The sequence below is a fragment of the Periplaneta americana genome, chromosome 15 (assembly GCF_040183065.1).
Source record: "Periplaneta americana isolate PAMFEO1 chromosome 15, P.americana_PAMFEO1_priV1, whole genome shotgun sequence".
NCBI classification, from domain to species: Eukaryota; Metazoa; Arthropoda; class Insecta; order Blattodea; family Blattidae; genus Periplaneta; species Periplaneta americana.
This window is the reverse complement of record NC_091131.1, coordinates 77837756-77851630: the sequence shown is the minus strand read 5'-3', so window position 1 is coordinate 77851630 and position 13875 is coordinate 77837756.

Below are 13875 nucleotides of genomic sequence, written 5' to 3'. Positions count from 1 at the left end.
CCCCTCGAAATCCATGCTGACAGTTATGTAACCAATTTGAGTAATCCCAATGCTGCCTTAGATAAGCTGAAATCAAGTGTTCCATCTGTTTGCAAACCACAGAGGTGAGGCTGACCGGGCTGTAATTTTTTGTATCTGAGCGAGACCCTGACTTATAAATTGGCTCCACTATTGCATCTTTTGTTCGTTAAAATTGAATTATGTTTTATTTAACGACACTTGCAAGTCGCCGATGTGTCGGAATTTTGTCCCGCAGGAGTTCTTTTACATGCCAGTAAATCTACTGACATGAACCTGTCGCATTTAAGCACACTTACAGTACGATTATTTAGTTCCTTACAGTCGCCGGCGATCTGCGCCTGGGTCGGGCGAGTCCATTAAGTTTCGCCAAGGGATGTTCAGATTAGTCTGTTGCCTGCAGTCAGAGCGATCGGATGTCTCACATGCGGTGTAGCATTAAGTTACCAGTACAGTTAAGCTGTACTGAATTCCTTTACCGACCGCTCGCCCTTATTTCTACTCCGGAACTCTCCCCAGTACTCCTATTACTTCCCCTCTTTCGCGTCGCTGATCTGTCAGGACTAAATAATCGGGCTGTAAAAGCCATCGACCTGGGACGGGATCGAATCCGCAACATCGGGCGCTGAAAGCCAGCACTCTACCTACTATGCAACCCAGGCCATATTTTTTGCTCGATTTTGCTTCTTTTTCGAAATAAAAATTGTTTTATATGAAGCATTTCTATATACCTATTTGTATAAAAATAATTTTATGTCCATGTGCAAATGACTCATAGAACGTTGATGTAACGGACTTCGGGTGGCAGGCGGATCGTTCCTTAAGCAGTAACAGCTCCATGCTATTCAGTACTGGCAGCAAGTAGAGACATCTGCAGCTTGAATTCGATATTCGCTCGCGTCAGTTGAGGCCGATGTGATTCAGTGCAGGTTAACTTTGATTAATTATTCTGTTGTGTTGTGCAATGGTCGCATAGTCACGCGTGAATGCGCATACATGTTAAAAACGCAGATGAAGCAATTGTGTGGCAAAATAAGGCGAAAATTTAGATGTACCTAAGTTTTACACCTGTAAAGCCGAGCTTTTAAGAAGTCATGTAGCGGAAGTAGCGTGGGGTTTCCTGAAATTCGTTTTACAGTTGGAAAAAATCCAACCAGGTAATCATCCTAAGTAGGAGTTGAACCCATGTCCGAGGGTAGCTCCGGACCAGCCCCTCTCATAGTGTTTCCTATGAGCTAGCCTATGCCGTTGGCAAAGAAATAACAAGAAACAAAGAAAAAATGAAGTGAAAGAAAGAAACAAGCATAGACAAAGAAAGAAAGAAGAAGAAAAAGAAAGGAGGGAAGAAAGAAAGAAAGAAAGAAAGAAAGAAAGAAAGAAAGAAAGAAAGAAAGAAAGAAAGAAAGAAAGAAAGAAAGAAGGAAAGGAAGGAAGTGTTAACTAGTTTCGTAATTAAGTTAAATTCATTTCGAATTGTATTACAGTCCTAATATAGGTTTCTTAACAAGCTGTGTTTGTGATCAGAAATTATTTCTACATCTGTGACATTTAATTCATTTTCTATTTGCGTAGTCTACAATCGATCTCAGTTACATTTGGAGACATTTACAATATTGTAAAAGTACTTACTGCATGTGGAGATTTATAGGTCCTATGTGAGTTCATATCTGACAATGAATCTGGACGCGAACACATATTGGGACTCATCTAGCTGTAATTTGTCACCATATTGGGATGAAAAAGTTTATAATTGCACATTGTACGTAATTTTAAAGCGATTTAAGAGCAAAAAGAGCTTCCTAGTCTTATCCATAAAGCCTGAATATCTCTCTTTTCCTTCCGTGCTGTACTTAATTCCATTTCAATTGGATTCACATTAAGAATTCGAATAACTGTAACTCTGAATTGAGCTATCAAGATTATCGGGGTCATATTATAACTTCGGCTTACTCTCAGTAAGAAATCCTACTTTACTTTCTCATTATGAGATGTTTAAAGAGAAAGTACTTTGATGCTGCGAGTAATAGCTTTCGATATTTTCACGGAACTACACACGTGTTTAATATCCCCGATAGCTCTAAAACTGGGATTGGATATGATGTCTATAAGTGTGCACCTATTTACTCTATATTATTATGAACATACAGAGTGAAAGCATAGTCTAGTATAGGTGCTTCTTATTTAAGATAGATTGAATAGTCAATACTTTTTTAATGCAACCCAAATGTTATAGTTAACTACTATCCTATGATGCTCATTCTAATGATCCTTGATTTCATACAGTCACGAAGCTTGAGTTTATGAGAGTTCTAGGAGCAATAGACTGTGCAGGTACTATTTTGAATTGTCTGTAATGAGGCGATAGTAGCGATCCTAGTGGTTAGAAACTATCTATGGATGCATATTTACTACGTATTGATCTTCGTGACTGTATATGCTAGACTGTGGTGAAAGGGTGTCATTGCATTAATTTTAAGAACAAAATTTTTAGATTGTTATTAACCAAAAACTCATGTCATTTTCGTATTTTAATAACGGTTTAGTAAAAAAATAACTTGTATCTGAAGTTTGAATCCAATTTACGGCAAAACCATTCGATATTGATATTGATCTAAATATATTGATATTAATAAATTAATAATAATAATAATAATAATAAAAATAATAATACTAATAATTAATACTAATATTAAATAATAAATAATAACAATAATAAAATAATTTTAACAAGGAGTATCCTAAATCCAATGAAGCACGAAACAACATTTAAAACAACATTTAAAGTAAATCTAATTTGTATCTTAGTCCTAAGTTCGAACTAAAACCCACATGAGTATGATGTGTTCATACATGCGAAAGTACCTGGCTGTCAACTCACTCACTGCACTGGAACTACGACACATTTCACTGAAACTATTCTGATTTCACTAACACTAACATAGAAATGTCTCAACAAAGTGCCTGTGCAAAAATAATTAAACACAGTTCAGCTTATGGAATTAATGCCCAACAATAAATTGTGTCTTTACAGCTAGAGAAAGGACAAGACGTCAATAAAAATGCTTTATTTTGATATGAAGTGGTTTATATGAATATATACACAGTATTTCAGACCAACCGAACACTAATTATAATTAAATAAAATGATTTTCACCTTACTTATAAGTGTATGAGAAATCTTTTATTATGTAGTGCGCTAATTTTATTTCCTTATCGCAAGCGACGCTCATTTATGCCTTGGTTTTTTTTAACCGACGCATGCGACGTGCGGGGTGCGAGGCCTACACGACTACACGAGAGATAGTGAGTGGTTTCTATGGCTGAGAGGTGCGCAGACCTCGCATCTCGCAGTGATAGAAACCATTCACTATCTCTCGTGTAGTCGGGTTTTGTGCGAGACCTCGCACGTCGCATGCGTCGGTTCAGAAAAACCGAGGTTTAATGCAGATGAGATACGAGTTTCGTTTGCGCGCCACACGCTGCATACGTAGGCTAAGATCAAGCCCTGAGATTACAGTAAGTCGGTTATTTAACGATGCAGTATCAACTACTAGATTATCGATAAATTTGTGATAGTGTGATGGTATTTGATGAGAAGAGGCCGGGGATTCGCCGTACATGATCTAAAATTCGTCTTCCACTTGTGTAAAACCTCGGAAAAAAAAACAAACCAAGTGAATAGCCTAAGCGGGAATCAAACCCTCGCCTGAGCGCAGCCCCTTATCGGTAGGAAAACGCGCTACTGCCTGAGCTACGCCGGTGGTCATAACAACAAAATAGCATAGAACAAAAAAAATAATAATTGGATTCACCTAGTCCCTATCAAATCCTAAGTATTTTTTCAGTCTTATTTACGAGCGATAATTTCTACTGCGATGATCATGTGGCTGGATTGAATGTTTCTGTACTGTACAGCAAAGTGTGTTTATGTTTCTCATGTACTCGCTAAGTCTACCTGACATGTGTAAATAAGGTTTACTGAGAATTTTCCAGGTGTCGAAGTTCTTTGTTGTCCTAGAGTGCATAATCTTGTTAGAAAACTTACAGGCACTGAAAATATGCAAAACAATATGCGTACGAAGAGCATACAGTGAACCGTGTTAATACTTCTTGCGGGCAAGAACGTTTTTTATTAAGTCGTGTATTGAATTTCTATTTTAATGTAATAAAATTAGTAGTAATGAGGTTTGACCTAAAAGCAGCTGTCATACTGGCAATATCACTGAAATCAGTAGGAGAGATGCGGAAGTGAAATTGGATCTAGGAATTCTCGTCACCGGATACGTCGTCATTATAACTTCCTGTCACCGAATACATTTTAGTCACCGGCGTTCTGGCTACCGATTACATTTAATAATTTATTAATGTTTTAATGAAAAAAATTAATGAGGTTTGTGTCATGGTTGTTTCCGTGGTTACGCATATAAGTATAATGAGATTTAAATGTCATTGTAAGGTTGTTTCCGTGGTTACGCATATAAGTATAATGAGATTTAAATGTCATTGTAAGGTTGTTTCCGTGGTTACGCATATAAGTATAATGAGATTTAAATGTCATTGTAAGGTTGTTTCCGTGGTTACGCATATAAGTATAATGAGATTTAAATGTCATTGTAAGGTTGTTTCCGTGGTTATGCATATAAGTATAATGAGATTTAAATGCCATTGTAAGGTTGTTTCCGTGGTTATGCATATAAGTATAATGAGATTTAAATGTCATTGTGAGGTTGTTTCCGTGGTTACGCGTATAAGTATAATGAGATTTTATTGTCATTGTAAGGTTGTTTCAGTGGTTACGCATATAAGTATTTGGCAAAAAATTTTAAGTGTAAGTTGACGTTCTTACTTATTTTAGTTATTATCAAATTTATTGTATTAATGGAGGAAGGGGAATTTCGATTCACTCGAAATATTAGGGGTTTTAGGATTATTGCGAAGGTCACTCCCCACCCCGTAAAAGAAAAAAGTGGAGGATTTAGACTAAAGAATTAGTGGGGTGCAAAACGATACCCTGATTATAAAGATGATGTTCTTACATAGCCTACCTCAGAATCATCGGACACAATTTGGGTGTCAATTTTGAAATATAAATCTTGTAACATTTTATCTTTGTGGCAATTTTGAAACATTAATCACATAGCATTTTATACATTGTATAGTACGATTATTTAGTCCTGACAGTTTCCGGCAATGTGCGCCTGGGTTTGGCGAGTCCATTTAGTTACGCCAAGGGGTTTTTGGGTTAGTCAGTCCCTTGGCCTCAGAGCGATCGGATGTCATGTGTGCGGTAGAGCGGTATGTTTTTAGTACAGTTGAACTTTACTGCATTCCTTTACTGACCGCTCGCTCTTATCTCCACTTCGAAGCTCTCCCCACTACTCCTATTACTTCCCCTCTTTCGCGTCGCCGAGCTGTTAGGTCTAAATAATCGGTTTGCATCTATGGATATTTTACTTTTTTACTTATGAAAATTAATATTTTTTTTTGAAAATGTGTACTGGAGACCAAAATATCGGGTGACCAAAAGTCGAAGTGACCAAAACACCGGGTTACAAAATTGCAGTGACTAGGTGATACAATGACGAGAGTTCCGGTGATGAGAATTCCGCTTCCCAGTGAAATTACCTCTTAGAGGTGATAACATAAAACTTGCGCAAGCTATTTATTTTGAAGTGTTAACATGCTCGGGACTTGCAAGGAGAAGTCGCAACATCGATGTCACAGATTCGACTGGGAATTTATTTTGTGAAAATTACTTAAAAATAAGAGGCTATATTATAGCCCGACTTATCGCTCCCATTAGCTCCCTGTAGTCCTCCAGGTAAAACTGATAAATTTTTCGAATTTTTAAGAATGTTAAAAGTAGATTTGATCTCAATTCAATACATTCTTCTTCTTCAACAGGTATTAGGCATTATTGGTAGTTCATGCCTCAAAAGTTTCCGTGACCACCTTCAGTTTGGTCGACCTATACTTCTTTTCCTTCCTGCTATTACATTATAAAGCTTGTTTAGCAACATTATTATAGACTGTCTATCCAGATGTTCTGTCCCATTATTCCTATGTTCTTATATTTTATCTTTTATTGCAAATATATTGAGTTATTTTTTGATGTCTTGATTTCTTCTTCTGTCTTGCAATTTGTAATCCACTAAAATAATAATAATAATAATAATAATAATAATAATAATAATAATAATAATAATAAAGTGACAGTAATACCAGTAATAAATATAAAAACTCTATGACATTCTTCTCATTTTTCTGAATTTCAAATTATACTTACGTCATACTAGTGTTTAATCAGCATAGACATTATTTATATAATATAACTATTTTTTATTAAATTTTAAAACTCACAATTAACTTGAAAATTTTAACAATGGAAATATTTCGAAAACAAATTTGCAATCAGCGTGATGATTTCTCTGCTAATCTGCAGGAATAACAGACAAAAGTTTGGTCACTTTGCATACGAAAGTCCGCCAGGCGAAAATGCTTCTGTTTTTATCTCGGAAGCTAGTAAAGATTTTGAATAGCGACCACTTTTAAAACTATTTTCCATTGTTTCTAAATATTTTCTCACTTTGACCCCCAATCTCAAGTGAAAAATAAAAAAAATTGCTGCTTACCAAATTTGACTGTGTCAAAGCCTATTTCAACAGATCATTTTGAAGTTACTTTTTTTTTCTCACTTTCCTAACAATAATTTGAATTCAAAATTTTTTCTGTGCTTTCCTTAGATATTTATCTATGAATCCTAAAAATTAAAGCGCGATTGATTGACTATAATAGAAGCTACCACATGATAATGTTTAACGGTGCGGCAAATAGCGTCCCCGTCTGCTAGCTACTGACTGCTCTCCACTGATAACCTGCACCAGTCAAGATGACAGCCTTCTCCCTCTCCCTTCTGCACTATCGTGCATATTCCGATACACTCCTTACTCGATACACATTTCAGTGAGTGCTGACGACCACTGCGTTACTCGCATCTCTATCTTATTTGCGTTGTATGGGCTAGTGATGCGTCACATATTGCTTCTCCTATGCAACATTACCTGCCTGTGATACAACCTGCTGTAACAGACAAGGATCTGGAAACAGAGGCACAGCGGTATAACTGTGCACAGGAAATACTATATTATAGCCGGTCAAGAGACCTAAGGCTTATATTATACTATCAAATTTCTGCGTCACAGAATATGATACAATTTTTGATCAAATATATATATGATCAAATGTAAGATTTTAACTATATTACACTATCTCAAAACTTTCATCCTATCTTTAATCACAGTTCTAATAATGGATTCACAATAGTTCTATTCTTGTTGTAACTGTAAAATACAGAGGGTGCCAAAAATGTATACACTCTTTCAGTGATTTCAACGTTAAGAATTATTATGATATAGAAAAGTTTCAAAATTAAAAATATTGTAAACTAATGTAGAAACCAGTCATTTATTCAAAGTGTTCAAATTGTTGGCCATTGTGGTCCAGGCATAGCTTGTACGCTGACCAATGGAATCAAAAACGTTCCTAAATATTTCGATTGGTATTTGGGCACATTCTCTTTCAATGACTGCTCTCAACTCATCGATTGTAGCTGGTTTTGTGCTACGAACATGTGCTTGATATGTCCCCACAGAAAACAATCCATCGGAGTCAAACCCGGTAAGCAAGGGGAGTGCTCGTTACTACCTCTTCGTCCTATCCATCTGTTCTGCTGGTGGCCGTTAAGATAGGCCCTCATGTCGCATGGTAGTGGGGAGGTGCCCCATCCTGCTGGAAGTACCAATCTTCATTCCTAAACATCTCTTCGATGCATGGCATGGCGGATTCCTTTAGCAAGTTGAGGTAAATTGCACCAGTCACGGTACCATCAAAAAAAAAGAAAGGTTCAATTGAACCAAATGCTGACAAACCACACCGCACTGTAACTCCTGGTAAGTTCACAGGGTATTCCACTGTCACATGAGGATTTTTAGATGCCCAGTAGGTGCAATTGTGACGAATAATTGAGCCATTTAACTTAAACGTGGCCTCATAACGCCAAACAATCTTGTACGGAAATTGATTGTCCTACGCACATTTTGCTTGGTACCACTCACAAAATTCAATTCTTCGGTCATGATCATCTTCATTGAGAGCATGGACTAATCAAACTTTTCCATTGAGCACGCTTCAAAACGCGATGGACACTCAATTTTGAAAGTTCTCTTTCACGAGCCGCTTACCGAACAGATTTTCTAGGAGATTGCTGAAACCTTTCGATGACTTCTCTTTCTCTTGTGGGGCTGGTGAATGTTCGTGCTCTTCCGGAATTGTTCTTATGGATATTCTGAACAGTTCCTCCATCTTCAAACTTATCTCGCAAACGAGAAATTGCGAGTCGCGTTGGTGAATCTCGTTGAAACTCCATTCTAAACCGTCTTTGAACTTCACTTATGTTCTCAGTCTTCCAGTAGCACTTTAGAATGAATTCTTTCTTTCCTCAAAGTTTAGTCTGACTTCAGCCATTATTTTAAGCAGTCACACTTGAAAAAATTTAAAAAGTGAGTTAGTTATGAGCTATTAAAGAGTGTATATATTTTTTGGCACCCTCTGTATGCAGTAGGCCTAATGGTTATTGCATTAATACTAAAGAAGAAATCAAAGAAAAATTGTATTTCGTTGGCTTGGAGTGTAAACCTGCTAACCAACAAAAAGGAAATTTTACAGGAGAAACAAGAACTGAGTATAAATTAACTCTGAAACTTTAGCACCAAATCCAAAGTACAGATGGTGAAGTTTCAGAGTTAATTTATACTCAAGTTTTTTGTTTCCTTTGTAAAATTTCCATTTTGTTAGTCAGCAGGTTTACACTCTAAGCCGACGATTTGGGTTAGGGATTGGGGTAGGGAGAAAAGATACAAAAGGAATTCATCAAACTCTACTGAGAGACCTTCAGTATAAAGATGTGAAATCCTATATAACTAGGCATTTAAGACTGAATGATGGAACATTTCATGTGACTCATAATGTGATATTAAAAGTTTTGTGGTTTTCACAGATCATGTGTACTTAATATCCGCTATTTTCTTTCTTCTCAGTCACAGAATTTATCAAAGGTATGATGATGACCATAATTTCTATCACAGAACAATGTCACAGCTAGATGTGATCAAAGATGCTATATTACACTCTAAAAGATTTTATCATATATATTTTATCAAACTTCTGTGACAGAGAAATTTGATAGTGTAATATAGGCCTTAGATGGCAAATCCACAACTGGACTAACGTTTCTTTTATGGCTAGTAACCAATTGGGAGGGAATTATCTTATATCCAAGTCTCCAAAAATCTCAGTTCAAGAAAGAGCGAAAATAAAGGTAGAAAATAAAGTATATAGGGCTAAGGAGCAGAAAAGAAAGAGCAAAAGAATGCAACAGAAAGAGGTAATAGAAAAGAGAGAAGAAATGGAAAGGTAAGAAAGATATTGGAGATTCAAGTTAAAAAGTGGAAGTAATGAAAATGAATTCTCATTAATTGGTTTGTTGTAGTTTTCAGAAAAGAATGTTTGCTGGCAACAATAAAAGTCTAGATACCACCCGTTTTTACGGTATTCGTTTGTATATTAATGAGATGATTGTGTATTTAACACCGGATGTATTATCTTCATTAATGGGTTTAAAATGCTCTTCAGTTAAGTTAAGGAAATTTATATAGTGAGGAAGTTTCTAATGCTTCTTAAGAAAATCGGATTAAAATATGTGTGTGCTTTCAGGCAAAAGACTTGGAAACCCGGCGGTAAACATGAAAACTTCTCTCTTTAGCCAAGTATTAGGATGTCAGCATCTTAAAGGTTTAGGAGGTGACTGTACGTCGATAACGCTATTCACCCTATTCCATATACGAGCGGAGACGTGCTCCAAAATTGATTTACCAATTTTAAAGTGTTAAGCTTCCGACGTGATACTACTGCTTGTAAAGAAAGATAAGGGGACAACTTTCTGCATTACCTGCGCGGAGCGTGCGCCGTAACAAAGACTGGAATACGGTGCACATTTTATTTTAGTACTGGAATAAACTTAATCCGCTCCTTGACGGCTCGTTAAATTTGTGTCTAGAATTCTGTAAGACGTGTAATTTCACACAGTTGTTAGATATTATTATGGCGTTAATTCTCTTTTCTTTGATGTTTAAGGAGCTTAAATTTAAGATCATCAAGAAAGATAAGAATGCTAACAAGAGATCTCAAAAGATGTTACTGCTGCTCGGTAGTAACAAGTTAATTACTTAGGGTGCTATTCATAGATATTTCGCAGCATGCGCTACGAGCGTACTAAGCTAGCCCCGGCTATCCACTGGTTACTTGTACAGAATTCAAATCATATCCTATCGCTGACACTGGTTTATGAATACGAAAAATACTGATCATCCACCGGAAGCCCGCGCTAAAAATGTCTATGAATACGGCCCTTAGAGTTGCCAACAATTTTTTAATAAAACACGGAAGACTAAGCGATCTACAATATTTGACACAGAAAATTGACAAATTATTCAATTCTGTTAACGATACTAAAAACAATTTTAATTCTTCACAGCTGTGAACAGTGTGGGATGAAGATTAATTCAAACAATACGAAGGCCATGGTTATTGGAAGTAAAACAAAGAAGATAAACGTGCGAATTCTAAATGAGGCAGTAGAAGAAGTGGAGAACTTCACATTTTGGGGTATACTAAAAGGAGTAACATAGGTTGCTGCAGCCACCGGCGTGGCTCAGTCGGTGAAGGTGCTTGCCTGCCGATCTGAAGTTGGGCTCGGCGCGGGTTCGATCCCCGCTTGAGCTGATTACCTGGTTGGGTTTTTCCGAGGTTTTTCCCAACCGTAATGTGAATGCCAGGTAATCTATGGCGAATCCTCGGCCTCATCTCGCCAATTCCCATCTCGCTATCACCAATCTCATCGACGCTAAATAACCTCGTAGTTGATACAGTGTTAAATAACCAACTAAAAAAAAGTTGCTGCCAGGAAGTCAAAAGGAGGATAGCAATGGTAAAGGAAGCTTTTAATAGAAAAAGAATTATGGAAATGTAATTTATCAGTAATGCAGTAGACAAAATTTTATCTCCTCTCATGGTTGTTTAGTAAATTAATTAATGTAGTTATTTATTTTAAAAATACTTAACGGAAATATACTTATAAGTAATAATATCGTTCTCAACATGATAAATAATGAGAAATGCTGTAAAAAAATCTAAAACGTATAATTAAAAATTGCGGATACATCTATGAAAACAGTTTTATTTAAGAAAGTACAGAACAATATGCAAAACATAAAATAAACTTTATTTTCGTGTGGTTAGTTGCAACCAATACAGTAATCTTGTAAACCGCAACTACCGAATTGTGTACATTCATGTGTTGACCTTTATACGGCATTGCTTTCCCTGCCTCTAGCAGAATACAACTCAAGATTAAAAATGCCATAATTAAGACTCATTCACTTACATTATAATGGTTGGATTACACGTGCATGGATTCACCGGAGCCAATAGCTATTGGCGCGCAAGTAAAAACAACTTTCACGAATAAACCTTTACTGGCCTGCAAGTTTAGACACTGCATGCAATGTTTCGAAAAGTTAGTGGCAATCTAACCTTTCAATGCGCCAGTAGCGACACATGCGCAAGCGGACATTTCTGTTGCACGTGTAAACATGAAGTTTCTCATGTTTACTCTATTTTCAAAAATCGAAATTGCTTTTGTTAACAACCGTGTATAGAATATGCCGTAAAAATGTCATGTTTGTAACATGAAAATTGTTAGAACCTTTACAGTTTGAATACGAGAAAAGGGGCTGAAATAAAGTGTGGGAAAAGTACTTTTAAACTTTGTATGCAATTAAAATTCAAGGGAGCAGCCATTTCAATATGACGTAATTTACATCAGTAAGCTTTATTTGAAAACCATCTGTAACTTACACATAAATATATGATATGTTACAGATGGTTTTCAAATAAAGCATATTGATATTATTAATTAACTTTTCGGGAGCAACACGTCAATAAAGTTGATGTTAATTATATTTCCGAGCGCCGCAGAGCGCTGGAACTTGATACACATAAAAAATAATTAATCGAAAATAATCAAAATTTCACCACTCTCCTCCCTTAAGACCCACCTATTTGTAAGTGCACATTTACTTATAAGAATCAGTAATTTTGTTATTGTAGTGGAATTCAAGTTCAATTTTAAAAACTAAAACATTACTCACACTGCTTATAATTCTGAAGTTAGACATCAGTTTTGAAGTAGGTTCTACAGTTAGTAAATATTTTTTTTTAATTTATTATCAGGTTTTACAATGTCCTACGACATCTTTATCTACCCATTTGCAGGGTCACTTAGCCTTTCTCCATTCTTCTCTATTCTCCGACGCCCCATTTTCTTTGCATTTTTTCATTTCTGTAATAAATTCTTTGGGCGATGAATGTCGTTACATATTATAGTAACCTGATATTATAGAACCTTCTCTGATTTATAAACAATATTTTAGTTCTGTAACAAACATTTCATTAAAAATAAGTTTGGTTAAATTTCTAATATACCAAGAATAAAAACTTTTCAAACAATCCTAAGAACTTCAAAATCCACTGCTTTTTCAATCTTTTTATATTTTAATATGTAGAGACTATTGTGATTATGCAAATTAATATACTGTAGCAGTGTAGATCAAGGTTCATACAGAAATTCTAATTACTAAAAAGATAGATTTGATATACTATTATTCTTTGTTATTCTGTGTTCGTTTTGTAATCAAATGAACGTATTTATTCACATTCAATATGTAGGAGTAAAAATATTTACAAAATTACTATATGAAAATTATCTCTTCTTTCTTAAAAAAAAAAAAAAAAAAAAAAAAAAAAAAAAAAAAAACTGTATACTTTCTTATACAGGGTAAGTCAGGAGGAAAGATACATGAATTGAGGGGTGATAATATTGGTGATTCTGTTCTTAACGGTTTCGAAAAAAAAACTAATAGAAACAATGAGGAACTGGAAAAATGAATGTGATAGTAAATTAAAACATTGTTCCTTATGTTCTGTTTAATTGTGTAATCTTCTTTACAGAACATGTTCAAAAAAATCCACCGTCAACTTCAATGCACTTTGCAGCTCTAGTAGACAGCTGCTGTGTTGCTGATCTGAGCTGATTCAGACATTCCTTTACTTGAGCACAAGCATGTAAAATGCGAGCGAGAAGTTACTCACTTGTTTCCATTTTGCGCTTGTACACTTCGCTCTTAAGGCAGTCCCACACAAAGTAATCCAATAGAGTAAGGTCGGGTGACCTCGGTGGCCAAGAACTGACTTCAAGGCGACCGAGCCAACGCCCAGGATATGTTTAATTGATCCTACAACAATATGATATCGTTTTGGTTGCGTTCGCATGTGAGTTCTGATGAAGGACATGAGACTGACGCCCGTGATTTTCAAACAGCTGTATGTCAGATACTGTAGAACAGGGCATAGGCGTAGTTCATATAAACTTTTTTGTTCAGAATCACCCATATTTTCAAACCTCACATGTACCTTTCCTCCTGTATAATATACAACAGATTAGTTGCTCAAAATTGACTCTTAACAACGTTGTTTTCATTTCCTGACTTAAGCAAGATTTTCAAATGCACTGGCATATGTCATACACAAAAAATATTTATTTCATATTAATTTTTATAAATTACTTTACTAGCAGCACCAATAGTCCGGTTAGTAGATAAGAATTTAAGCAAAAAATTTATCTTACATTACCAACCCTTTAAAATCTTCAGCACTGGAAAGAAGAGTGACGTGTGTGGCACT